Here is a 25570-nt window from a genome sequence, read left to right as displayed (position 1 = left end):
AAGTCACACCGAGGTACTTTATATTATTTGGGTCTATTATGAAGGGTGTCGTTTCCCTAATTTCTTTCTCGGCTTGTTTCTCTTTTGTGTGGAGGAAGGCTACTGATTTATTTGAGTTAATTTTATACCCAGCCACTTTGCTGAAGTTGTTTATCAGCTTTAGTAGTTCTCTAGTGGAACTTTGGGGATCACTTAAATATACTATCATATCATCTGCAAATAGTGAAATTTCGACTTCTTCTTTTCCGATCTGTATCCCCTTGACCTCCTTTTGTTGTCTGATTGCTCTGGCTAGAACTTCAAGAACTATATTGAATAAGTAGGGAAAGAGTAGGCAGCCTTGTCTAGTCTCTGATTTTAGTGGGATTGCTTCAAGTTTCTCTCCATTTAGTTTAATGTTAGCAACTGGTTTACTGTATATGACTTTTACTATGTTTATGTATGGGCCTTGAATTCCTATTCTTTCCAGGACTTTTATCATGAAGGGGTGTTGAATTTTGTCAAATGATTTCCCAGCATCCAATGAAATGATCATGTGCTTTTGTTCTTTCAGTTTGTTTATATAATGGACCACGTTGATGGTTTTCCGTATATTAAACCACCCCTGCATGCCTGGGATGAAGCCTACTTGATCATGGTGGATGATTGTTTTGATGTGCTCTTGGATTCGGTTTGCCAGAATTTTATTGAGTATTTTTGCGTCGATATTCATAAGGGAAATTGGTCTGAAGTTCTCTTTCTTTGTTGGGTCTTTGTGTGGTTTAGGAATAAGAGTAATTGTGGCTTCATAGAAGGAATTCGGTAGTGCTCCATCTGTTTCAATTTTGTGGAATAGTTTGGATAATATTGGTATGAGGTCTTCTATGAAGGTCTGATAGAATTCTACACTAAACCCGTCTGGACCTGGGCTCTTTTTGGTTGGGAGACCTTTAATGACTGCTTCTATTTCCTTAGGAGTTATGGGGTTGTTTAACTGGTTTATCTGTTCCTGATTTAACTTCGGTACCTGGTATCTGTCTAGGAAATTGTCCATTTCCTGAAGATTTTCAAGTTTTGTTGAATATAGGCTTTTATAGTAAGATCTGATCATTTTTTGAATTTCCTCTGAATCTGTAGTTATGTCTCCCTTTTCATTTCTGATTTTGTTAATTTGGACACACTCTCTGTGTCCTCTCGTTAGTCTGGCTAAGGGTTTATCTATCTTGTTGATTTTCTCAAAGAACCAACTTCTGGTTCTGTTGATTCTTTCTATGGTCCTTTTTGTTTCTACTTGGTTGATTTCAGCTCTGAGTTTGATTATTTCCTGCCTTGTACTCCTCCTGGGTGTATTTGCTTCTTTTTGTTCTAGCGCTTTTAGGTGTGCTGTCAAGCTGCTGACATATGCTCTTTCCTGTTTCTTTCTGCAGGCACTTAGTGCTATGAGTTTTCCTCTTAGCATGGCTTTCATTGTGTTTGGGTATGTTGTACCTTCATTTTCATTAAATTCTAAAAAGTCTTTAATTTCTTTCTTTATTTCTTCCTTGACCAGGTTATCATTGAGTAGAGCATTGTTCAATTTCCACGTATATGTGGGCATTCTTCCCCTATTGTTATTGAAGACCAGTTTTAGGTCGTGGTGCCTTATAGCACGCATGGGATTATTTCTATCTTTCTGTACCTGTTGAGTCCCGTTTTTTTGACCAATTATATGGTCAGTTTTGGAGAAAGTACCATGAGGAGCTTAGAAGAAGGTATATCCTTTTGCTTTAGGATAGAATGTTCTATAAATATCAGTTAAGTCCATTTGGTTCATGACTTCTCTTAGTCTGTCGACATCACTGTTTAATTTCTGTTTCCATGATCTGTCCATTGATGAGAGTGGGGTGTTGAAATCTCCCACTATTATTGTGTGAGGTGCAATGTGTGTTTTGAGCTTTAGTAAGGTTTCTTTTACGTATGTAGTTGCCCTTGTATTTGGGGCATAGATATTTAGGATTGAGAGTTCATCTTGGTGGATTTTTCCTTTGATGAATATGAAGTGTCCTTCCTTATCTTTTTTGATGAATTTTAGTTGAAAATCGATTTTATGTGATATTAGAATGGCTACTCCAGCTTGCTTCTTCTGGCCATTTGCTTGGAAAGTTGTTTTCCAGCATTTCACTCTGAGGTAGTGTCTGTCTTTGTCTCTGAGGGGTGTTTCTTGTAGGCAGCAGAATGCAGGGTCCTCCTTGTGTATCCAGTTTGTTAATCTATGTCTTTTTATTGGGGAGTTGAGGCCATTGATGTTGAGAGATATTAAGGAATAGTGATTATTGCTTCCTGTTATATCATATTTGGATATGAGGTTATGTTGTGTGCTTTTCTTCTCTTTGTTGTGTTGCAAGATGATTAGTTTCTTGCTTCTTCTATGGTATAGCTTGCCTCCTTATGTTGGGCTTTACCATTTATTATCCTTTGTAGTGCTAGATTTGTAGAAAGATATTGTATAAATTTGGTTTTTTCATGGAATATCTTGGTTTCTCCATCTATGTTAATTGAGAGTTTTGCAGGATACAGTAACCTGGGCTGGCATTTGTGTTTTCTTAGGGTCTGTATGACATCTGTCCAGGATCTTCTGGCCTTCACAGTTTCTGGCGAAAAGTCTGGTGTGATTCTGATAGGTCTGCCTTTATATGTTACTTGACCTTTTTCCCTTACTGCTTTTAATATTCTTTCTTTATTTTGTGCATTTGGTGTTTTGACTATTATGTGACGGGAGGTGTTTCTTTTCTGGTCCAATCTATTTGGAGTTCTGTAGGTTTCTTGTATGCCTATGGGTATCTCTTTTTTTAGGTTAGGGAAGTTTTCTTCTATGATTTTGTTGAAGATATTTACTGGTCCTTTGAGCTGGGAGTCTTCACTCTCTTCTATACCTATTATCCTTAGGTTTGATCTTCTCATTGAGTCCTGGATTTCCTGTATGTTTTGGACCAGTAGCTTTTTCTGCTTTACATTATCTTTGACAGTTGAGTCAATGATTTCTATGGAATCTTCTGCTGCTGAGATTCTCTCTTCCATCTCTTGTATTCTGTTGGTGAAGCTTGTATCTACAGCTCCTTGTCTCTTCTTTTGGTTTTCTATATCCAGGGTTGTTTCCATGTGTTCTTTCTTGATTGCTTCTATTTCCATTTTTAATTCCTTCAACTGTTTGATTGTGTTTTCCTGGAATTCTTTCAGGGATTTTTGCGATTCCTCTCTGTAGGCTTCTCCTTGTTTATTAATGTTTTCCTGTGTTTCTCTAAGGGAGTTCTTCACATCTTTCTTGAAGTCCTCCAGCATCATGATCAAATATGATTTTAAATCTAGGTCTTGCTTTTCTGGTGTGTTTGGATATTCAGTGCTTGGTTTGGTGGTAGAATTGGGCTCCGATGATGCCATGTAGTCTTGGTTTCTCTTGCTTGGGTTCCTGCGCTTGCCTCTTGCCATCAGATTATCTCTAGTGTTACTTTGTTCTTCTATTTCTGACAGTGGCTAGACTGTCCTATAAGCCTGTGTGTCAGGAGTGCTGTAGACCTGTTTTCCTCTTTTCTTTCAGCCTGTTATGGGGACAGAGTGTTCTGCTTTCAGGCGTGTAGTTTTTCCTCTCTACAGGTCTTCAGCTGTTCATGTGGGCCTGTGTCTGGAGTTCACCAGGCAGGTCACTTGCAGCAGAAAAGTTGGTCTTACCTGTGGTCCCAAGGCTCAAGTTTGCTCGTGGGGTGTTGCTTTCGAGCTCTCCGCGGCGGCAGCAACCAGGAAGATCTGCACTGAACTTTCCTGGAGCTTCCGTGTACCAGGGTTCCAGATGGCGTTTGGTATTTTCCTCTGGCGTCAGAGATGTGTGCAGAGTGCAGTCTCTTCCGGTTTCCCAGGCATGTCTGCCTCTCTGAAGGTTTAGCTCGCCCTCCCATGGGATTTTGGTGCAGAGAACTGTTTATCTGGTAGATCCCTTCAGGTTCTGGTGGTGTCTCGGACGCAGTGGTTCTGCTGCTCTTGGGCCCTCCTCTACGGGAACCCAGAGGCCGTATACAGTTTCCTCTTGGGCCAGGGATGTGGGCAGGGGTGGGCAGTGTTGGTGGTCTCTTCTGCTTTGCAGCCTCAGGAGTGCCCTCCTGACCAGGCGGTGAGGTCTCTCTCCCACAGGGTTTGGGAGCAGAGAGCTGCTGCGGGCCGGGATCCGCGGGTTTGGGACTCCTGGTAAACACCGGAAGTGCCTGGTCCTAGAGGAATTTTGCCTCTGTGTGTTCTGAGTTCACCACTGCAGGTCTCTTGCAGCAGAAAAGTTGGACTTACCTGTGGTCCCAAGGCTCAAGTTTGCTCGTGGTGTGCTGCCTATGAGCTCTATCAATTCTATAGTTTTTTATGTACATGTTAAAATGATTTTGTTAGGTTTACTTTTAGATTCTCCTTATGTATGTTATAAATGACATTATTGTGTTTTTTATTTTTATTTTTCATTTTTAAAACCTTATACAACACATATTTTGTGTATTGATTGGGTTGGCTCAGGGTTACAGGGAATATGAACACCAGTGGTTCCACTACCTTTTTGCTTCTGGGACCTCAGAGGTATTCAGGTTGTAAGTGACTTCTAAAGAGTTGGGTACACCATTGGTGTTCCCTTCGGGAAATTTTCCCCTGTGAGTTTGAGGCTTTTCCTCACTTTCTCTTCTATTAGTTTCAGTGCATCTGGTTTTATGTGGAGGTCCTTGATACACTTGGACTTGAGCTTTGTACAAGGAGATAAGAATGAATATACTTGCATTCTTCTACATGCTGACGTCCAGTTGAACCAGCAACATTTGTTTAAAAATGCTGTCTTTTTTCCACTGGATAGTTTTAGCTGTTTTGTCAAAGATCAAGTGACCATAGGTGTGTGGGTTCATTTCTGGGTCTTCAATTCTATTCCATTGATCTATCTACCTCTCTCTGTACCAATAACATGCAGGTTTTTTTAATCGCTATTGCTCTATAATACAGCTTGAGCTCAAGGATGGGGATTTCCCCAAAAGTTCTTTTATTGTTGAGAATAGATTTTACTCTCCTGAGCTTTATGTTACTCCAAATGAATTTGCAAATTGTTCTTTGTAATTCTATGAAGAATTGAGTTGGAATTTTGATGGGGATTGCATTGAATCTGTAGATTGCTGTTGGCAAAATGGCCATTTTTACTATATTAATCCTGCAAATCCATGAGCATGGAAGCTCTTTCCATCTTCTGAGATCGTCTTTGATTTCTTTCTTCAGGGACTTGAAGTTCTTATCATACAGATCTTTCACTTGCTTGATTAGAGTCACTAATGGCTTATGCTCTAAGATCAAGAATCAGTAAGTGGGATCTCATGAAATTGCAAAGCTTCTGTAAGGCAAAGGACACTGTCAATAGGACAAATTGGCAACCAACAGATTGGGAAAAGATCTTTACCAATACTACATCTGATAGAGGGATAATACCTAATAAATACAAAGAACTCCAGAGAATCAAATAATCCTATTAAAAATGGGGTACAGAGCTAAACAAAGAATTCTCAGCTGAGGAATATCGCAAGACCTTGAAGCAACTAAAGATATGTTCACCCTTTGCCTCCATACTTTTCTGGGGCCCGGGGACACGGGCTCAGTCAATGATCATGGGCTCGGTGTCCAACCAGCAGTTTGCAGGTGACTGAGCCAAGGCAGCAGAGAAGGCACCAGAAGAGTTGCCGGCTGACACGACCGGAGAGTGTCACCAACGTGCGCATGGGGTTCGGCTTCCTGTCTATGACCGCTTGCGCCGGGGTTGCGCTCGACCCCACGATGGACGTCTTTGTGCACCAGAGCAGGCTACACACGGAAGGTTTCCGAAGCCTCAAGGAGGGTGAGGCAGTGGAGTTCACCTTTAAGAAGTCTGCCAAGGGTCTGGAGTCCATCCACGTCACTGGCCCTGGTGGCATGTTCTGTATTGGGAGTGAGCGACGGCCAAAGGAGAAGAGCATGCAGAAACGAAGATCCAAAGGAGACAGGTGCTACAACTGTGGTGGGCTAGACCATCATGCCAAGGAGTGCAAGCTGCCACCCCAGCCCAAGAAGTGCCACTTTTGCCAAAGCATCAGCCATATGGTGGCCCCATGTCCACTGAAGGCCCAGCAGGGCCCCAGTTCTCAGGGAAAACCTGTCTATTTCCGGGAGGAGGAAGAAGAGATCCACAGACCTACCCTGCTCCCAGAAGCCCAGAATTGAGGCCCAGGAGTAGGGGTTAATCTTTGGCTAATGGGGAGTTTCAGGGAGGAGGCACCAATCCGCAGAGTGGAGAAAGTGGGAATCAGGTGGGTTGCGTGGGTAGCTTGCACTATCATGTTTCAGGCCGGGGTTCCCAGTGTCACCCTGTCTTTCCTTGGAGGGAAGGAAAGGGTGAGGCAAAGGAACTCCTACAACCCTCCATCTAAAAGCAAGTGAGAGCTTTTGTGGGGAACCACCCTAGAATCTGCATGCTTTATCTGAGGCTCTAACCAGCTCTGCCGAGTGGCTGTTATAGGGGAGAAGCCCTTCTTCTGCAGAAGGCTGTGTGACATTTCCCTTGCTAGACAGGATGTGAAACAAGTGTCAAACCAAGATTAATGAACCTCACCCTCCAGAAGGTTCTGTAGAAGAGACTCTCAGGTTATTTTCACAGGGCGCTTCCTCATAACCCAGTCCTGCCGTGCTGTGCTGGGAAGAGTCTCTAACAACGGGTTGTGATGACAGGCAAAGAGGGTGGTTGCGGGGACAACTGCAGACCTGCTGCTCCCACCTCACTCCCAGCCCTTTCTGGGCCAATGGGATTTTAATTTATTTGCTCCCTTGGGTAACTGCACCTTGGATCCCACTTTCTCCAGGATGCCAACTGCACTATGTGCGAATGACGTATCTTGTGCGTTTTTTTTTCTTAATATAAATATTGGGTTTGTATTTTTGTATATTTTAATCCTAAGGCTCTCATTCCTGCACTGTGTTCTCAGGTACATTAGCAAGCAATCTCAGGGATAAGTCCATAGCAGCTCCAGGTCTGCACAGCAGGAATACTTAACTTTGTTTTGATCACAATGGAGACCAACCATTTGGAGTGCACAGCCTGTTGAACTACCTCCTTTTTGCCGATAACAGCTGCCTTTTCTGCCTTTTCATCCTTGAAAAATGTCTCACAGGTTTTGATTGAGCTGCCCTGAGACTTGCTGTCCAGGTATGGGAATATGAGGCAAGGACTCAAATCCTTAGCTTTTCACAATCTTGGCTTCCAGAGAGACTCATGACTGTGGGCCTCTGTGGCAAGTGTCCTGCCCCACTGTAGTGTGATGTCTGATAACTGGGGGGTGTTTCATTTACGTGCTTTGAGATCACCACAAACCTACCTCATTGTGTTGAAACGGGACAAATGCAATAGAACACATTGGGAGGTGTGTGTGTGTCTGATCCTGGTTTCTTGTTTCCCCCAAGTGCTGCCCCCACCCCTAGTTAATTGTATTCGTCTGGCCTTTGTAGGACTTTACTGTCTGAGTTGGTGATTGCTAGGTGGTCTAGTTGTGTAAATGTAAATGTGTTGGTCTTCATGTTCTTTTGGGGTTTTGTTTACAAAACTTTTGTTGTATTGAGAGAAAAATAGGCAAAGCATCTTTGATAGAAAGTTCTGCACCAGACTACACCATCTGAGACCTAAATGTGGGGTCCCCTTCTCAAAGTGAGCCTCTGGGAACCATGGCTTTCCCTCCTGTGCTCCTCCTGTCTGCCACTCTGGACCACAATGACCTTACAACCAGCCCCTCTTCTCCCTCATAAGAAAACTCAGGCTCAGTTACTTCTTTGAGCATCTCTACAGTTTTTGAAAGACCTATGTAAAAGTTCTGAAGAAGCCATCATGAACTTCATTCTCTCTCCCCTTGTTCCCTAACTCAGTGAGGAGTTTTGGTTGGTGCTTTGGAGACTGGGCCTCAGGTTCCTGGCTATCCTTCGGCCTCAGACTACTCTGTGCAGGGACTGCAAGTGAGCCATTTCTCCCTGGAAAGACCATTTCATGGTGTGATTTGCTTTTGGACGAATCCAACCATCGTAATCTGTCACCCTTAGGTAGAGAGAAGCAGTTGTGGGGCCTTTCATGTAGAAAGTGGAATCTGAAGATCAGGAAGGGACTATGAATGTACATACGGTTGAGACACTCAGGAACTTAATGCCGGTGCAAGAAACTTATGTCAAAGTGGCCACAAGATTGTTACTAGGAGATGGACAAATGTATCTCCATGTTTACTACTAGAAACCAAAGCTTTGTGAGAAATCTTGAATTTATGGGGAGGGTGGGAAAGTGTGTACTTGCCTGTCTTTTCCCTGATATCTTTCCTGAACTGCAGGAGCTAAGCCCTCTGGGGCTTTGGTGACCCCATCCCTGGGGTGTTTTATTTCATGGTTGAGTTTTGCCCTCCCCAGGTACTTATATTTCTATTGTATAATCATTTTGAAACACATGCTGACTTTACCTTCCCTTCTCTTCCCTGGGAAAAATAAAGACTTATTGGTACTCCAAAAAAAAAAAAATGTTCAACATCCTTAGTCATCAGGGAAATGCAAATCAAAACAACTCTGAGATTCCACCTCACACCAATCAGAATGGCTAAGATAAAAAACTCAGGTCACAGCAGAGGCTGTCGAGGATGTGGAGAAAGAGGATCACTCCTCCATTGTTGGTGGGATTGCAAACTGGTACAACCATTCTGGAAATCAGTCTGGAGGTTCCTCAGAAAATTGGACATAGTACTACCTGAGGACCCAGCTATACCAGTCCTGGGCATATACCCAAAAGATGTTCCAATGTATAACAAGGACACATGGTCCACTATATTCATAGCAGTCTCATAATACCCAGAAGTTGGAAAGAACCTAGATGTCCTTCAATGGAGGAATAGATACAGAAAATGTGGCACATTTACACAATGGAGTACTACTCAGCTATCAAAAACAATGACTTTATGAAATTCATAGACAAATGGATGGAACTAGACAATAACATCTTAGAGAGATGTATTCCAATCACAAAAGAAAATACATGGTATGCACTCACTGATAAGTGGATATTAGCCCAAAACCTCGGAATACCCAAGATAATTCACAGAACATATGAAGCTCAAGAAGAAGGAAGACCAAAATGTGGATGCATCAGTCCTTCTTAGAAGGGGGAGCAAAATATTCACAGGAGGAAATACAGGGACAAAGAATGGAGCAGAGACTGAAGGAAAGGCCATCCAGAGACTGCCCCACCTGGGGATCCATTCCATATGCAGCCACCAAACCCAGTCACTACTTCTGATGCCAAAAAGTGTTTGCCAACAGGAGCCTGATATGGATGTCTCCTGAGAGGCTCTGTCAAAGCCTTACTGATACAGATTAAGATGCTTTCTGCCAAGCATCAGACTGAGCCCAGGGACCCGGATGGAGGAGTTAGAGAAAGGACTGAAGGAGCTGAAGGGGTTTGCAACCCTACAGGAAGAACAATAACATCAACCAACCAGACACCACCCTCCAGAGCTCCCAGGGATTAAACCACCAACCAAAGAGTATACACGGGGTGGGGACCCATTGTTTGAGTAGTATATGTAGCAAAGGGTGCCATTGTCTGGCATCAATAGGAGGAGAAATCTTTTGTCTTGTGAAGGCTGGTTTCCCCAGTGGAGGAAAATGCCAGGGTGTTGAGGTGGAAGTGTGTGGGTGGGAGGGGGAGCATCTTCATAGTATCAGGAGGAGGGCTATGGAGAGGGGGGAACTGGGAAAGGTGATAACATTTGAAAGGCAAATGCATAAACTATCCAATAAAGAAAAGAGTTGGGTACAAATATTCATGGGACTTTTTATATAACTTAGTTTGTTTCACTTAAAAAAGGAAATAGAGTCAAAATACTTTACTGGTGATCTGCCTATTGGCTTTTCCTTGTCTGTTTTTGGGATCTCAGGGAAGTACAGAATGACTGCTCTTTGGAAAAGAAAAGCATCTTGTGGACTGAAGACAAAAATTCATTTCTGTATATTATATAATGATTTAATAATGAAAACTAATAAAAGAAAATATCAACTCTTGCTTTATGTATACACAGCTTTGTGAGAAGGCTTTCTAACAATTATTTTTGGAAGAGAATCTGAGACTATATAAGTATTCAGAAGAAAATATATAAAGTTTCTGGAGTTCAAGAGCAGATGTAAGAAAATGGGCCTTGAACTAAAAGATATTAAGGAAGTTTTTCTGTGATACACAAAGACCTGGACAGTTGTCGGGAAGACCTCAAATCCTAGGCTTGAGCCAGCTGAGATCAGGAATCTAGGTCCTGCAATGGAACCATCCTGCCTAGGTCCGGCATAGCCCACCTGTAGGGAAAGAGAATGGATCTACCTCCAAGTTTTCTTCCACGGGTTAATAAGTTGGGTATGGAGACTATACTTGCCACTGTCCATGAGCCCACCTCCTGAGCTGAAGAGACTGTTGGAAGATTTAGGTATGTGGATGCCGCAGACCTCTGGTCTCCTCTTATATTGAAGCTACTGTATTTTGAGAAATACAATGCCCTTCCCATCTTTGCCTTTGAGAAAAAGAAATACTTGTATCTTTGTGAAGTCCCTAAGTTTTCACGCAAATGCCAACCTGACTTGACTACCAAGAGCAGTAAGAAGAACTGGGAAGGTACAGACACAGCTATTTCTTGGACCTAGATGCTTCCCCCTGGACTACATCGGCAGACTGTGTGTTGATCCATGTTAAATGTGAGGGAAAGGATCTTTGAGAGATCCCCTGTTCCCCTAGCCTATCACTGATAAACTGGTTCTGTAAGAGCTGAGTTACAGAGAATGTACTTTCCCTCAGGGGAAGCTACAATGCTTCCTTGCCAATTCAATATATTTATTTTAACTTGGACTACAACCTTCTGCTTTCTATGGCATTGGGACCTCTCCTATAAGGAGCTGTTTTCAGTTTGAGTAACCACTAGCAGCTTCTCAGAATACTAAGGCAATGGTCAAATAGTCCATGACCTAGTCACTTCCAACCTCCAACTACCCTTATCACTCCCCCCAACACACACACACATACATATTCTCCTTGAACTATCTTCAGGGTGGTACGAGCAGGAACACTTAGGCATGGAAATCCATCTGTTTGCTTTGTTTTTGTATCATGTTAGGGGTACACAACTATTGATAATTACTGTGATCTGGAAAAGTGTTATAATATAGTGAAATATTAATGAGTATTCAAAGATAAGAAAGAAATTATATTTTGAGTGCCTATAATTTTCAAAGATTAGTTGAGCCATTTATTGAATGGAAAAGTTCAGAATTTTCCAGGCAGAATGCTTACTTTGTTGACTTTTCTGCACAGCCTGGTTTATCAAAAATGTGTAGAGCTTAATTTAATATTTCTCCACAGTCAAGGAAAGATCACTGGATTCATGACCACATACTTTGCAGCATTATGAGATATAAGATTATCTCTGTCTAAGGCCTATATTTTCATGGGTCCTGCCTATGTTATGTTCTGTGATAATGATCAAGGAGCTAGGAAGCCACTTCGCTTAAATTTGAATTAGAGTAAATATTTGAGAGATCACTTCTGTCATTTGTTGAGCAATAAGGAGAAGTAACTCTGTGGGAGTGTCTTGTTGGTTTGAGTGTATACAATCTAAAGGTACCCTGCTCATCAATGGAACTGCTCTAAGTGTCATGTGTGTGCTAGTCTGTATCTATAACTCGCTTGAGAAAGTTGAAGAAATGATGGCTATAACAACGATCCCTAATAAATTAGACATTTATCTGCACAAAAGTCCTTTGGACTTCAAAACGAAGAGTTTGACATTCCCTCTAGCTCACTCCATGTGAGAAGGTAATTAGAATCATATCAGAGGTACTGGAGTGCTTGGACCTGTGGCCAGCGACAATCTTTTAGGGAATTCTATCAGAAGAATGCAACACATTCCTTGGTTGGAAGGAGCTGCATCAGAAAGGTTGCTTACCCCACACCCTGAGCAGTTGCACATCCTTAGGTACTTGAGTTTCCTAGAACACTTGAAAGGGGATGTCTGGCAATCGGTGACACCCTTAAAGCAATCCCTATTAAGCAGCATACATACCGACCCATAGCCTTAGTGCCAACCCTTGCTTTAAGAGCCAGGAAGACCCTCTAATCCCAAATCCAGTTTAGTCCTAGGATTCCTAAAACTCACCAAGTACCCATAGTTGCATAATTTTTGCATGTAGCTCTCTGGATAATAAAAGTATTATTGTTAGATTAACTTAAGTGCAGGCTTTGAATCTCAGAGTTGCTCTGTGTCATGGCCAGCCCTCTCTTTCCTTGGAAAACTGGTTATTTAAAGTTTTTATTTCAACCTAAAAGGAATATAGACATTGAAATACATTGAACTTCATGGTTCCTAATGGTTAGGATGCAGTTCTTTCAAATGTTAATTCTGGAAACTGAACCTGGGGAAACAAACAAACCAATGCTACCAGATGATCTTATTTGTCTTAAATGTAGCTGAGACTTAACTATCTGTTCAAAGAGCTGATGACTCTATCCCATCTCCTAAACACAAGTGCTTTTAACTTTTTAAACCTTATTGTAATGGTGTATTTGGATCTATCAGAAATGTTTCAGAAAACACTGAAGTGCTATGAATACACTATGAGATACTTGAACACACATATTTTAGGAAGACAATAAACATCTAGTATATTTTCTCTGAAAGCATCACTTTCATAAGCCAGTACATATTCAGGCAGAAAATGACTTTTGTTAAGTTATAAAATTTTGTACAAACTTCATAAATACTGATAAGGATTTTATTCCAAAATAAACCATAGAAAGAAATTAAATTTCATTCATTTTTGCAAAAGGTAACAGAAAATTGGGTAATGTGAAATATATTATTTTAAATAATTAAAATAAAACAAATACAAATAGACTCCAACTATAATCACTTTGTATCATTTTAACATGTTAACAGGCATGATTTCCATCATGAATTTAATAAGGTTTCTAAATAACATTATATATAATTACAGAAATAGAATAGTAATATACATAATATACGTTAAAATCATTTTACTACATTAGTAATATTTTCCTAAGAATAAAACTGGTAAATGTAAGTTAATTACTAAGGCTATAATTGAGATAAAAAGATGAAAAAAAAGTTAGTGAATGCTTTAGGGTCAAAGACTGGGCCCTAGAACTCTCACTCCTGGTCAGCTACTCATCCTCGAGGTCAGTAAAGGAGCCAAAAAATAATGAAAACAGAGAAAAGAGAGTTATTCACGGGGGCCATGTTGGAAGGAGGAACAAATAAAAGATCCAGCGATTCCAAGTCCATCCTTACGGTGCCAACTATGAAATGCTGGTTCAAATGGAGAGTTGAAGGTTTAAATAATCAAGGGTCTAGGCCTGGGGTATAGCTGCACCAACCATTGACCATCATTGTCTGCATTCCTGTCTGTCCTATAGTTAGTTTTAGAACTGTCTGGGATACCTTCCATAGTTCTGTGGGTTTGTGTCTGAGACTACAATTGATCCTATTGAGCAACATTGTTTTTATGCCAATACCATGTGGTTTTTATTACTATATCTCCATAGTAGAACTTGAAATCAGGGATGGCGATACCTCTGGAAGTTCTTTTTGTTCATGATCATTTTAGCCAGAAAAGTGAAGTAACAAGAACTCTAAAGGGGATGAATAGATCTCTATTGCAGGGGAAATAGAATAGCTTTGAGGAAAGTATGGTCGTGTGGGAATGGGAATAGGAAGTGTCAAGCAGAAGGGAGGGAAGGAATAAAGGGAGAAAGTTCTGGGATAGACAACTGGAATTAGAGGACATTTTCTGGGGCAGAGTGAAACTTCAGGATTCTATGACAGGGACCTTAGTGAGGACTCCTAGTTATAGAGGATTCAGAGCCTGAACTGGCCATTCTCTGTAACAGGCAAGGATTCAAGAGGTAGGACTGTGACAGCAACCCAGCCACAAAACCTTTAACCTATCTATAATCTTTTCTACCTAAAATGTATACTGGGGCAATGGAGGCACTGAACTTGTAGGAGTGGTCAACCAATGACTGGTCTAATTTGAGGCCCATATCAGGAGATGGAGCCCATGGCTGAGGGCCAGTAATCAAAGGCTGAATAGCCCAGAGACCTATGATAAAATAATTAATGATTTCTAATGATATTCTGATATACCCATAGACTGGTGCCTGACTCAATCTTCATCAAAGAGACTACTACTGGCCGCTGATGAGAGCAGACGCAGAGAGAACTACAACCAAATATTAGAAGGAGAGGGAACTCAAAGTGTAGATTTCCATTGGGTCCCTCCCTTGGAGCTCCAGGAATCGCATAGAAGTAGGGGAGGAAGAAGTGTAAGCCACAGTGATTGAGGCTTCAAAGAGAATACGGCCCACAGACCTCAACTAAGTAGGGCTCACAGGGAGTCACAGACTGAATCAGCAATTACAGAGCCTGCACGGGTCTGTGCTAAGTCTCTGCATATATAATATGTTTGTTAGACGGTGCCTTTGTGGGACTTCTAACAGTGGGAGTGGGGGTAACTCTGACTTTTCATCTGCTCTTTCCTCCTACTGGGTTCCCCTACTCGGCCTTGATATGAGTTTTTGTCTAGTCTTATTATAGCTTGTGATGCTGTGTTTGGTGGATATTCTGGGGAGCCTGTTCTTGTCTGATGAGAAATGGAAGAGAACTGGAATCGGAGGACAGGAGAAAAGGGATGTGGAGAGGATGAGTGGAATAGAAGAGGAACTGTGTTTGGGATGACCACTTAAAAAATAAATCCCTATGGCTAAGTTCAAGCAACTGAGAGATCTTAGAGAAGTATCCTAGACCTAGCCCACCTGGAGTCCATTCTTGAAATTAATTTTGTCTGTCCCTTGGGAGATATCCTAGCATCTCTTAAACAAAAAGTCCTGTTTAGGCTCTTTTGATAAAAGTTGTATTTCTGCATAATTTAACACAGTTAAGTTTCACAGTAGGAAACATAGCCGACAAGAGCAAACATTTAAAGAAAACTAGTTTTAAGATTAAGCATTTGTTTACAGATATGCTTCTCAGGGATGCTTCCCCAATACCTTTTAATAATTAGGAGACACTGCTCAGAGTGCATAGTGTTCAGGCATACCTAATTATCCTGACTTCAGTAGAATAGGCATGATAAAATTAGAAACATATGAACACAGGCCTGGAAAAAGTTAGCACCACTAACAATTCTAACTTGTAAGACACTAGTCGGGCAAAGTGTTCTCCTAAACTTCGCGTTCTAGGAAGCTTAGGTATTTGGGAAAGATAAATACATTCAATACACGAAGGAGCTAACAACAATTAGCACTGAAGTTCTTTACATCTATGTTTAAATTTGGCTTCTACTTGTGAGGCAAAAGTTAGAATCCTTGGCTCAGGGTAATAATAGGTCTATAATACTAGCAAAATTCAAAACTTTGCATCTCTTACATATTTGGGGTACAGTGACCACAACCTGACTCGCTTTCTGGTACATAAGTGCATTTATAGGTTCAATCATAAAATACTTATTTGTCCAAAGCAAACAGATGTAGACCAGGGTTTCAGGTAGCAGGCCTTTTCAAATGGCATGTTTGTTTGATTTCCTATCTGAATGGACATGATTAAAAGCAGCAGAAATGTCAGAAGATTTTTATTGGCATTATACATATCACATAAGAGAGAGTACTTACTGAACATTTTGCATAAAGTTTACATGTCTTCAACTTCACAAATTTTGCATAATATATCGATAAGGTTCTGACACAGCTCCACATATTTCTAATCACAGGGTGTTAAATGTACTACTATCGTCTTAACACAGCTGCTTAGAAAGTGTCCATTTAAGAGATTATCATAAATACATAGTTAAGTGGACCTTGATTTCATTATAACTCAGTTTTCTAAACAGCTGGAAGTCTAGCAATCAGATGAAAGAATAAACAATAACCTTAATGCCACACAGAATCTTGTTCTAAGTCAGTTCCTATACTACCATATGGATAGTACGAATAGATATAGTCACTAAATAGCCATTAAAAATATAATGCCTGAAAACTAAAAAAGAAAAGGAACACAATTTCTAACAACATTTTAATTATATCACTTTTTCAGAGACTTACTTTTAAACCATTATACTGCCCAAGTCATTAGAACATTGTCTGTTACAAAATAAATATTGAATATAACAATTCAATGACCAGAGAGACCATACCTAACATTGCCTCTTTTGTAAACAAAACTAATTTTGTCTGTATAAATTTACCATGTAGACTCTCACCAAACCTTGTATCAAAATATCCGATGTTATAGCATAATTTATAGCAACACATACCATCTATTAGCAGTGAATTGCTGAGTGATGACTGTCTTATCCTAATAGAAAAACTAGACTATTCACACACTGACAAAATAAGTGTATATTTCCTAGGCAGGAAAGCCAAGAAACCATGTAACAGTGTTTCTGTGGGGAAGAGAAAAGGTAAACAGGAAGCAAAAATGATTTTCCTAAGATGGTGCTTCTTAAGTCATTGTGAGGAGAAACAGTGAGAAGGCATGGGGATGGTTATCTAAGCAGGAAAAATCAGGGACACTGTAAACCAGTGTCCATCTAGCAGACTGCCAACCTGAGAGCGCCTCCCATCCTGAACACATAAAGCTGTCACCTTAAAGTTCTCTGAGGCTCATTCCTCCAATCAATCATTTATCCACACAAAGGAACAAACTACCTGCATTACATCTACATATGGTCTAAAAATTAACATTTGAAATTTACCTTTGAAGTTTGCCTAGAAAAAAACCAAGTTAGAAATTTTCTGAGCATTTCACAGAAGAATAGTTCTTTAAATTGAATCACTCTTTAAGTAAGCTGTCCTAGTTTCCTTTAATCATCAAGCCTGACACAGCCTAGAGTGACAGCCTAACAAGAGATTCTCAACTGAGGAGTTGCCTATATATGACTCTCTCATGGCCATGTCTCTGAGGGATTGTCTTGAATATTTATCATGTAACAGGGCTTAGGCCTCTGTGGGCAGCACTATTCTTCGGTACTGGGCTATTTATAAGAGCTAGCTAAACAGGTGTATGCTGAAACGTCAACAAGTAGCGCTATACTTTTTGACTGTGTGAGAAATTGTGTTTGTTTTGTTTGTGTTTTATCAGAGAACATCTACTGATGTAGAAACAGAAATTATTTTTGTTTCTTCCATCCTGAACAGACCTCTGCTGACATTCTGGAAAATTCACCTCTCCTGGTTTGTTTGCTTCTTCAAAATGGCTGTGATCTCTGATCTACATAATTAAGAAACTTTATATATAATTTGACAACCGCCCTTCCCCTTGAAGTTTTACTGTATCAGCCCAGCAAGGACTCACATGTCCTGAATCTTTCCTTTCCCTTGTGCTGATTAGCTAATTGCATTAGATTGGGAAGTTGAGCTCTCACCAATGAGATGATACATGGTAGTGACCTAGGTCAGGGATGAAAACAGGAGCCATCTTGGCCACAGTGAATTGCTAGCCAGGTGTGAGTTCTAGAACGTCCTCCTTTGAGAAGAACTACCTTGTCTGAGCTACTTTGGCTTTGTTGATTGTGTCTAGCATCTATGAGGATGTTTCCTCGGCAGAGGTAATTCTGTTTAACATAGCAAGCAGTCCTGCCTTCAGAATCTGTCTTAAATTCTTGACTTCACTGCTCTCAATAATGGACTGTGACCTGGAAGTATAAGCCTAATAAACTTTTCTCTCCTCAAGTCATTGCTGATCAAAGTGTTTTTTTAAATTATATTATATATAATTAATTAATTAACTTATATTCATTTCCTTTGGGATGGGGCTAGGGGTGGAGTGGATTGCATATGCCAACGTCTACATGTGAGGACCAGAGGAGTCTGTGGGAAAGGGTTCTCTTCTGCTACCACATTAGTCTGAAGAACCAAAGTCAGGGTGGCAATCTTTGTGGCAAGACAGCTTGTTTTTATATACATAGTAAGCTTACCTGGCCTTATATGCTACTATTTACTGCAATTTTTATCTTCTGTAATTTACATTATGAAGTTTAACAAGGATATATGACAGACATATATATCTACCACTTCATACACACCACAGCAGGAATTATAGTTTCCTATTTATCACCTTATGTGTAAGAGTATTTGTGTTAAAGAAACTCATAGCAATCATTTAATTAAAGCATATTAAAATTTGAAGAATTTGTAGCATTATTCAAAACCATTTCATTTTTATATTTTGTTGTCCTTGACTTTTTAATTGAAATTTTTCTAGAATTTTTAGAAGAGTATCAAAATCTATGTAGCAAAAAAGTATTTAATAAACTTTCCTATCATGATTCCATTAACTATCATTGCATTTAAAAAAGCTATATTTCCAACAAAATAGTTTAGGTGTATATTTACTTGCTTAAATACTTGTTTTAGAATATTGATTTTTCTTAATCTAAATTTTTAAAAATGCTTTCTGAAAAATATTAAATAGATTTTAAAATGATACATTTAAAGTAAGTTTTGAAATAATTAAAAATACCTATGCTTGTAAGTATAGCTTTGTCATGTCTTTCAAAGTAGAGGTCCCAAGCTGTATTTGTGACATATCCAGATTATCTGCTTTTCTTTGCTGTCAATCATCTTGTTGTCTTTTGTAAGCTAGACATCAGAAATCGTCCTCTATTTCAGAATTAAAATCTGAAAATGCCAGAACCAAACCATTCTACTAATTAACATTTAAAGGCACCAGATATAAACCATTCCACCAGGAAACTCAAATTTAACATTTCAATATCTACATTTTAGTTGGGCTGGGCTGAGTTGAAATCTGTGCCTAATCAGCATCCTGCTCCATTAGTCCCAAATTCTACAGATTTCACTTAACTGCGTGCTTTTCAGCTAACAGCTTGTTCAAAGAAAAGGGGGGAAATGGGCTGATATAAATAGACACAGGCAACAGCTCCTCCATATTAACACAATACAGTCATTCCCCAACCATTCACATTCACACACGGACCGTGTGAGTTTCAAGTTAGTCATGCCCCAAATAGCAATGTCCCCATGCACCAAGTTAGAAACAAGCCCAACTGAAGTGGCCAGAGCCTGTCACTCTGTCGTTTCAGGGAACTCTTAGAGCAGACTAGGTTTTTCCCCGCTGTTTTCGATACGGAATGAAGTACAAAAATCAATGACGTTAATTTGTGATAAATAAGTATACATTCAGAAGGAAAAAGAGCCAATGCAGTTATCACAATTGTCTGATGGAAACATCAACATCCTGAGGACGCTGCTTGGTAGGCTCACACGAGTAGCATAAAACTTGTCTCCATACCCTCCATCCTCCTTGCTCCTTCCCACAGCTCAAACTTTATGGTCGTTCTTATTGTCTACTTGATAAGGGCTAGAATCACCCGGGAGAAATACCCCTGGGCATGTCTGTGACAGAGTTTTGTGAACCCAGGTGTAAGATACTAAAAGGCATAATTCCATAAGCTGGGGCCCCAGACCGAATAAAAAGGATCTGAGTCCCAGCAGACCTGAAACTGTCTAGGAACAGTTCTGAAAAGACAGTGTAAGTCACACAAATGGCAGTCTCCAAAATGGTTTGAAAAAAACCCTAGTGGCTCAATAAAGCCTTCTCCCCCCAAAAGAAACCAGAAATTAAAATTAGTTCAAAAGAACCTGCCGAAGTATAAAAGACTTTCCGAAAATGACAAGAAGTACCAACAAAGTGGTTTCACCAGCTGTCAGAAGTGTTCACTCAGTCTGGGGTCTACTTGCTGTGAAGAGCTAATAACCAAAATGTATCTTTTCTCCTGACTTGTCATGACAAAATTGTTACTGAGCTTTTAGAGTTAAGGTGAAGTGGGAAGGCATAGAAATGCAAACAGGGCCCTGAGAGTGAGGGAGATTGTCTTATCTTTGATAGATGACTCCAGTGGTTCGAATCTTAGAAAACCAATGGCCACCAAAGCCATCCCAAGACCAGTGGCTTTTGGGTCCTGTGTCTCACAAACTCGAATAAGGAGCTGGATCAACAGCAGGAGTGTAAGTTTAAAATGGAGCTTAATCTGCAAATTTATCTTACGTGGAGCTTAACAGAAGGAAGGCAGGCTCTGTACAGCAAGGTCAGCTTGTATAGATGGGAACACACATTGCCACAACACTTAGCTTGGGGACATTTTATAGGCCTCATGATAGAAACTGAGGTGAGGCAGTAGGAATGGCTGGATCATCCAATTCTTCCACCATTTGCTTGGATTCCTCTCATTTTGATCCAGGTCCTCTTTTAGTGCTTCAGGCAAGGGGCTCATTAAAGTTCTGAAAATATAAGAGAGGTAACAAGAAACCAGAATGGGAGCCAAAGTCTACTACTGACATTTCTTATCCTCTGGCAGGACAGAGAGAAAGACATTTCCAGACTCTGACCAAGGACAAGGTCCAGTTTTTATTCCCCTTTCCTGGCCCTTGCAGCCCTAACTGTACTTGGCCACCTGTCCCCAGTGGATGACTAAAGATGAGTAATAGTCAAAGAAGAGGAAGGAATATATTCAGTGTGACCACCAGAAAAGAACAAATGTAGACTCCAGGGATCCCTGTGCTCAACTTCGGGGTGCAAATAAAATATTCAGATTTAAATAGAGGGCTGGAGACATGCATAATTAATCAGTCTGCCCAAGGTGTGATCTCACTAAGTCACTGTGTGTACTCTGGTATGTCCTGCAAAGTGTCCTATAAAGATTTCAGTCTGTGTGAAATCACTTCTTCCAAGCTCCCCCGTCCAGCTGACTAAGTTTTGAGGGTTGAAACATTCTTTTCTCACATCATAGGATTTCTGAGAAAATGTCCATTCCTTGGTGTCTGCTGTTTCAATAGTCTGGCAGCCAAAGGAGGATGCAAGTGTTTTGGTTTAGATAGATGTTCTTCCCTGCACTATATTACATTTTCTTTTCATAATAGGATTATAGGTAATTCTCAGGAAATGGATATTTCTTTTATTCTGTATGTAATAGATGAGAGCTATGTTATTATGTCTTATCAAAAAAAGAGATAATTAGTATTTTACACCTAAATGGGAATTACACTGTTAAAATCTATTGTATTAAATACTGAGAACCTCCTAATTTTCATTTTGCTAGGGAAACAAGAAATAAATTTAAAATATAAAAGATTATGAAAATTAAAGGTTGGATCTGAATGAAGCGATACTTTTGCACAATTTCTGGTCTTGGTTCTCTATGAAATATATTGCTTGTGTAGTTCACATCTCCTATTTTTTATGTCAATGGTAAGATGGGTTCTTTTTGCAAATTATATAATACAGTTTAACTCAACATTAATTCAGTTGGGTATAAATAATTTTATAAGATTGGATGACTTGAGGCTGGAGAGATGCCTCAGTAGTTAAGAGCACTGGCTGTTCTTCCAGAGGCCCAGTTTCAATACCCAGCAACCACATGGCAATTCACAAATGACTATAACTCCAGTGCCAGGGCATCCAACACCCTTTCTCAGACATACATGTAGGCAAAACACCAACATAGAAGGAAAGAAAGAAAAAAAAGAAAGAAAGGAAGGAAGAAAGGAAGGAGAGAATTTTTTATGAAATCCATTATAAAAAAGGATTGGATGTCTTAATATCTAATTTGATATACTTATACATTATCAAATTATCAAGATTAAACAGCCTTGTTCACAAAACAGCAATATAAAATTTAGAGCATTTATGTTTATTGCACTATCAGACTCTATATTCATATTGAAAAAATATTTAATGTAATATAATGGCATACTTGTTTCTTATAGATATAGAATATAATAGGATATAAATAATTGTGAAAAATTATAATAGAAATTATATTAAATTTTTTATTTCTTTCATGCTGTTTAGATATGTGTTCACCAATGTACACAAATTCTTGTGGGACAAAGTCTCCATTTTATCAAATTACATTATGTAAAGAACATGGAAGCTACCCCTTAAATTTCCTTCATCTTATAAACTCTTAGATTGTTAATAAATAATGCTACAAGAAGACAGTATCAATAATTTTTACTTAATCCTTATGTCAGTAATCTGACTATAATGAAATGCTCTTTATAAGATTTTCTAATACTTTGTATTTGAGCACACAGGTAGTAAACATACCTGTATTTTATTCTAAGGCAGGTAGTGACTGTGTCTTCTCTCCATTGGCTGGGGCCAACCTCATAGTCTTTTGAGAATGACTAGTTTAAAAAGAATTGGCACAAAGAAAATGAAGGAAAAGAGGAAGGTGTTGGCCTCTCCAGGCTATCAAGTTCTTGGCATGAAGTGTGTGTATGAGTGTGTGCCTCCGTGCAAGTACATGTATGTGCATGAGAGAGACAGAGAGACAGAGGCCAAGACAGAGAGAGAGAGCGAGAGAGAGAGAGAGAGAGAGAGAGAGAGAGAGAGAGAGTACTTTGTATAAACAAAAGTTTTACCAGGTGGATGCAATTTAAAGATTTGAACTCTTTTTCATCAAAGTTTTATAAGTTGAAGGAGATTTATGGTATATGACCTTTGGCAGGCTAGCTACCTTATATCTACTGGTAGCCCCTCAAATTTGTAAAAGGTTCACCATTTTCAATTTTTCATTGGTACAGAACAATCACATTTATACACATGGGTCTTCTCTGTTACTGGGATGCAAGGTTTTGTGGGATCCTCTGTATGCTGAGGGCACGGATGTTTCTCAGGGATTCAAGCTTTTTACAATGCAAACCTTAGAACATTTGCTAGGTTTTTGTGCCATGCTGTTATCCATAGGTTTAGTGGTATTAACCTTTGCAGGTTCATGTACAAGTGTTCCTAATTATATGAAGTCTGTTTAATAAAGATCTGTAGACATGTCTTAGCTGTATAGTCTAAATAATTCTTGTCTAGTGATCAAACACATTCCAGGAATTTTTCACCCAAGGAATACACCTTAAAAATGTTTTGGACTTCATTTTGAAAATTTTCATTAAGTCTTAAATTAAAAGTTAGATGGTTGTTTCTGTAAAATGTGATTTATTATTTACAAATTATATCCTCTGTAAGCTGAAAAAAATTAGTGTATTTCTAAGAAAATAAAATTTAGGACAAATCAAGAGTTCTGAAATGATTCTCTCAATAATTTTTCTGAAATGTTTCATGCAATGTAACTTTGTAGACTCTAAGGAGTTATGTTTTTTATTTTTCATTCTCTTGTAAAATTTTATAGTTATTATCTGTTGATTCTCTTCTATAAAGGGACGACATGGAGCTTACCTTGTAATTAAACAGTTAATGTTCAGAACAGGACCCACAGAAGGCTGAACTTCCAACCGACCTTCATAAACAGTAAGGAAAAGATTCAGACTTTCAACCTTTTCATGGAAAGACATTTCAGTCCATCTGAGGATCTTGAGAAAAAGAACTGTTGTCACATGAAGAAAAAACTGGGGTTCTTCCCATATGAATTTAAGGTTACAGTCTTGTTCCAAATCCTATTTTACTTGACTTGGCTTCTCATTTGCATGCAGTTAGTGAAGTACAAGGGTTTGTTCCCTCTCCCACTCCCCACAAAACCAAAAAAACAAAACTAACCAAAAACTTGCTTTCAACCTCAATGTGGCATTGCTGCCAAGGTCTCTGACTGCAGCAGAGCCTACTTCTTGGCTCATGTGGACGTTACCCAGAGAAGAGGACTCAGAAACTCAGAGATCATCCAAATCACCCTAAACCATTACCTGTCTCTGACATACTCACAGTAGGTGCTTCCTGTGATGTGCTATTGCTTGGAGAAGGACAACGAGGGGAGATAAGGAAAAGGAAAGCATTGAAGCCCAAGGTCAGGAATTGGGGAGTTAGTGTCTCAGACGTTAGCAGCTTCAGCCCAGACACAACTTTTATATTTAAAAATTTAGCTTCCTGCTGTGAGACACCTTTCTTCTTGCTACAATTTGTAAAATTCGCAAACCATTTTTGTAAATCATTAATTTCTAATATTTCTAATATTCATTCCCAATTATTAATCATTATTTCTTATATAATTTTAAATTTCAGTTAAAAATATATTGTTCACTCTGGTATTTATTTCTTATGAGCTAGTTTGGATAGGAAAACAGAAACAATAGCAAGATCTAAACAATTTGGGAATATTAAATGGTCCCCATGTAAAAACAATTGTACAAAGTGAATTAACATAATTGTCAGATATGAAGTCAACTATAGTGCCAAATAGAGATTTTCTCCAAATATTTTATTATTCCTTCAATTTCTGTTTCTTATTTTAGTACTTCCTTCCCAGCTCCCTGACATTTGAAACCTACTGTGGCAGCTAGAAAAAAATATTTTTTAAATTAGGATTTTATTTTATTTTTATTTTATGTATATCTGAGCTTTGCCTGCATCTATGTCTGTCAGAGGATGTCAGATTTGCCGGAACTAGGATTACAGACACTTGTGAGTTGCTATGTGAGTGCTGGAAATTGACCCCTAATGCTTTGGAAGAACAACCAGTGCTCTTAACAGCTGAGCCATCTCTTCAGTTCAGCAGCTAGAAAATTTAATGTTTTGGATTAAATTTATACATAGTCATAGAAGAAGATCCCTTGAGTCTTAGCTAACATGGGCTATTCCCACCTTGCTGGGTTATTTTGAGTATCTAGTGCAGTGGTTCTCAACCTATGGGTCATGACTCCTTTAAGAAACCCTTATTTCCAAAAATATTTACATTACAATTCATAAGAGTAGCAAAATTACAGTTATGAAGGAGTAGCAAAACATAATTCTATGTTTGGGAATCACCCCAACATGAGGAACTGTATTAAAGGGTCATAGCATTAGGAAAGTTGAGAACCACTGCTCTAGGGTCCTGTGGGAGAGGTGTACATATAAGCTGTCCCAGTCAAAGTGAAGTCCCAGCCATCACCAGTCTGTGGTTCAGTTTTTCTTGCAAAGTGATCTATCAAGTTGTTAAAACTGCCGGAATCTCTTCAGGGAGATAAGTTTTCCTTCTGCCTTCTAGTATAAAATTCCTAGGGAAAATTTAATTTCCTGGGATCTGCTCTTTCAGCAGACTAATTGTCAAAAGGCATGTAGGTCCAGGAAAGTGCACAGATTACATGAATCGGAATCAGGGAAAATGTTACAATAATATTGTGTCATATCTATACTGTCCTGAGAGCACAGAGAAATATCCTTGTAAAAGTACAATGGAAGATGTCTGCTGTTATCTTTGTGTGAGGCATTGTTATTCATCTTATTAGAGCCATTTTCATTCAAAGTACATGCTTAAAATTTGCTATTTTAGCTTGTACTTAAGAGGATCTTTTGTATTGGCAAAGATCACCTACCTGGCTCTTGCATGTCTGCTGGTTGTGTTACTGGGGAGCACAGCCAGATGCTATTGAATCTGTTCCTTCATCTGGTGTCTACTTCCAAAGCCCTAATTTTCTGGCTAAGTTCATGTTCAAAGATTTGTCAGACAATATCTGACAATTTGAGAGTGTGAAAGGTCCAAAACAAAACAGAATGAGAAG

The 25570-nt window shown here is 39.4% G+C and overlaps 1 pseudogene across 1 annotated transcript; it reads left to right on the top strand.

The window, feature by feature from the left end:
• Positions 1-5593: 5593 nt before the first annotated feature.
• On the top strand, positions 5594-8529 carry Lin28c (lin-28 homolog C (C. elegans); annotated as a pseudogene). The gene is given in 1 exon segment (NR_073158.1): positions 5594-8529. The product of NR_073158.1 is annotated as a lin-28 homolog C (C. elegans) (transcript).
• The last annotated feature ends 17041 nt before the right edge of the window (positions 8530-25570 follow it).

This window comes from Rattus norvegicus, chromosome 4, assembly GCF_021556685.1.
Source record: "Rattus norvegicus strain SHRSP/BbbUtx chromosome 4, alternate assembly SHRSP_T2T, whole genome shotgun sequence".
Lineage (NCBI taxonomy): Eukaryota > Metazoa > Chordata > Mammalia > Rodentia > Muridae > Rattus > Rattus norvegicus.
Note: the sequence above shows the minus strand (reverse complement) of the source record. Positions and strands in the feature narration are given on the sequence as shown.